A 2,807-nucleotide genomic window follows, 5' to 3' on the forward strand; every position below is an offset into this window, starting at 1 on the left:
GCCAGCAGCACTCGCCTCAAAAAGACAAAGAGTCCCGTGGCACCTTACAGACTAACAGACGTATTGGAGCATAAGCTTCCGTGGGTGAATCCCTTCGTCAGGTGAATTTAGTGGAAATTTGCAGGAGCAGGTATAAGTATGCAGGCAAGAATCAGCCTAGAGATAAGGAGGTTAGTTCAATCAGGGAGGATGAGACCCTCTTCTAGCAGTTGAGGTGTGATCACCAAGGGAGGAGAAACTGCTTTTGTAGTTGGCTAGCCAGGCACAGAATTCCCACTCCATTCATCTGACGGAGTGGGGATTCACCACAAAGCTCATGCTCCAATACGTCTGTTAGTCTAGAAGGTGCCACAGGACTCTGTCGCCTTTTACAGATCCAGACTAACACGGCCACCCCTCTGATACTCAAAAAGACAGTGTCCCCTGCTGGGAGTAAATCATTGACCCCTCTCCTCCCTGAGCACTGACTGCCCTCTGTTTCCTTGCCTCTCAGTCTGTGCAGATGGGACCTTTCCCTCCAGTGCTGGAGGATTCGCCCTTCTCATCTACCATTGTCCCAAGCAGCACAGCGGGTGGGACTCTTAAATGTACCGAGGTGACTTAGGAGCCGAACCGCCCCCCGACCTTCCCGGCAATTGTCACTTGCCCCTCACGTAGCAGGAGTGAAACTGGTGCAGGGAGACTGGTGGGCCACATCCCCTCTGGGCATGAGCAAAGCAGCAGTGTGAAAAAATGATCATGGAGATGCTGGGGATTGAACCCAGGGCCTTATACATGCAAAGTATATGCTCAACCACTGAGCTACATCCCCTAGCAGGTTGTGTTTGCTATGGGTTACACTCAGAGCCCTCCTGTTTCCAGAGCATCCAGTGACCTATAAGCTTCACGAGAAGCCCGTTCCCCTCTCTGAGGACCAATCCTGCTCTCCTGGAGGTGACTTCTTCATAGGGGTCACTTTTCAGCGGGGCCAGATTCTATGTGTGGGGCAGAGAGAGTGGTTGCCCTGGTCTCAGGGTGCAGAGATACACTCAGCCATCTCCCCTGCATTGGGTTGGGGGTGCTGCAATCCCCTGCTGCAAGGTCATAGCAGGGGATGCTGTGAGCAGCTCAACACCTCACCCTGGTGGCAGAAGTGGTGTGCGGAGCTCCAGGTGTTTCTAGGATCTGCTATTTCCACCTGCCTGTAAACTCTAGCTTTCCCCAGCACATTCACTGCGGTGCAATTGGGTCACTGTTTCCATGGCTGAACAGCAAAGAATCGCTCCCAGTTTCCCTTCTATCAGCAGCAGGATTAGCCTGTGTCGGTGGTTAATGAGGTGGATCTAGTTGTAGATTGTTATTCGTTCCCCACCTTGACAATTCACACAGTCCCTTTCCCAGGCAGATTCCCAGCACCTCAGTGATCCTGGTAGCAGGGTTGGGTCCTGAGATTTTCAGGGTTCTTTTCCCCTCCACCTGGAGTGAACTCAGCTTTTTCCCCATCCCAGACAATCCATGAAATAGCAACAGGGGCATAAAGAAAGAGGGGAGGGAACATCTCACGGCCAGGGCTGGATGTGCCCAGAGCCCCCTGCTTGCCCATTGTTTCCATGGAATTTGGCCCCCTGCTTTGCACAAGGGACAGAGAAAGATCTTGCTGTTCCTGTGTCTGTGCAAAGAAAATTGTGCTTCTGTATGAAAGAGAGGCGGGAAATGGCCCCATGATGGGGCAATAGCCTCAGGATTAAGAGCAAAGGACAATGATGGGAAGGTTCACAATTGACTCAGTAGTTGCATATAAAGGTGCATGTTTGGCAGTTACACTGGGAAATTCTGGCTCCTTCTCAGGCTCAGGTTGGCCACCCCGGTCTAGGTGTAGAAGTTACAACATTTAAACATGAAAGAGGGGCCAATTTCCCCATCATTTCACACCTTTACACCCAAACACGATGACTTTCTGAATGAACCCTCCTCGTTCAGCCAGAAGATCTTGGGGTGGATGTAGGAGTCACTGGGTAAAATTCTCTGGACTCTGTTCTGAATCAGGTCAGAGCAGAGGTACCTAGTGATCTAGTCTGGCTGTAAAATCTATAGATCAACACCATTAATATGAAATTAATCCTCAGAAACGGCTGTTCCCCACCCAGACCCCAGCAAAGGGCTCTCCAGGGAAGGGGGCTGTTGAGGAAGGAAAGAAGAAAGATGTCCTTCTCCCCCTGAAGGAGCCGGGCTCTGCACTTTTGACAGAAAGGAGGGGAAGGAAATGGCCACACGATGGCAGCAGAATCTCAGAAATGAAACACAATAGGCTTATGTCCACACTGCAATGAAACACCCAGGGCTGCCCCATACCAGCTCAGGCTCCCAGGGCTTGGGCTGTGGGGTGGTAAATTTGCAGTGTAGATATCTCGGCTCAGGCTCAATACCGGGCTCTGAGACCCCATAAGGCTGGGAGGGAGTTAAAAAAAAAAAGGTAGAACGACAGTGGAGTATTACCCTGGTCTCAATGGCATTTCTCCATCAGTCTGTCTGCTTTGGGGCAGGGACAATAACACGTCCTGCTGCATTCGTCATTTCAAAGGGCGGTTTAGGATTTTCATTCTCACACATGGTGCACGAAGCAGGACTCAACCCTCGGTGTAAACTAAATGCGCTGCCCACAGATTCTGGCAGCCACAATGAGCATTTGGTGTGAGAGCTCAGACCTGACCCTGTCCCAGAGGGAGGAGGTCATCTGTGAGGGGACTGGGCCACTGACCTACCAGCTCCTAACTCCCAAACTTTCAGTAACTCTATCATCAGTGCCTGTGAGTGTAATTTAAACCATC

General features: G+C 51.1%; 1 non-coding gene across 1 annotated transcript; it reads right to left on the reverse strand.

Annotated features, from left to right (window-relative positions):
• Nucleotides 1-739: 739 nt before the first annotated feature.
• Nucleotides 740-811, reverse strand: TRNAA-UGC. Its single transcript has one exon. It is a non-coding gene; the product is annotated as a tRNA-Ala (tRNA).
• Nucleotides 812-2,807: the final 1,996 nt, after the last annotated feature.

The sequence above is a fragment of the Mauremys reevesii genome, linkage group 14 (genome assembly GCF_016161935.1).
Source record: "Mauremys reevesii isolate NIE-2019 linkage group 14, ASM1616193v1, whole genome shotgun sequence".
In the NCBI taxonomy this organism is placed as follows: domain Eukaryota; kingdom Metazoa; phylum Chordata; order Testudines; family Geoemydidae; genus Mauremys; species Mauremys reevesii.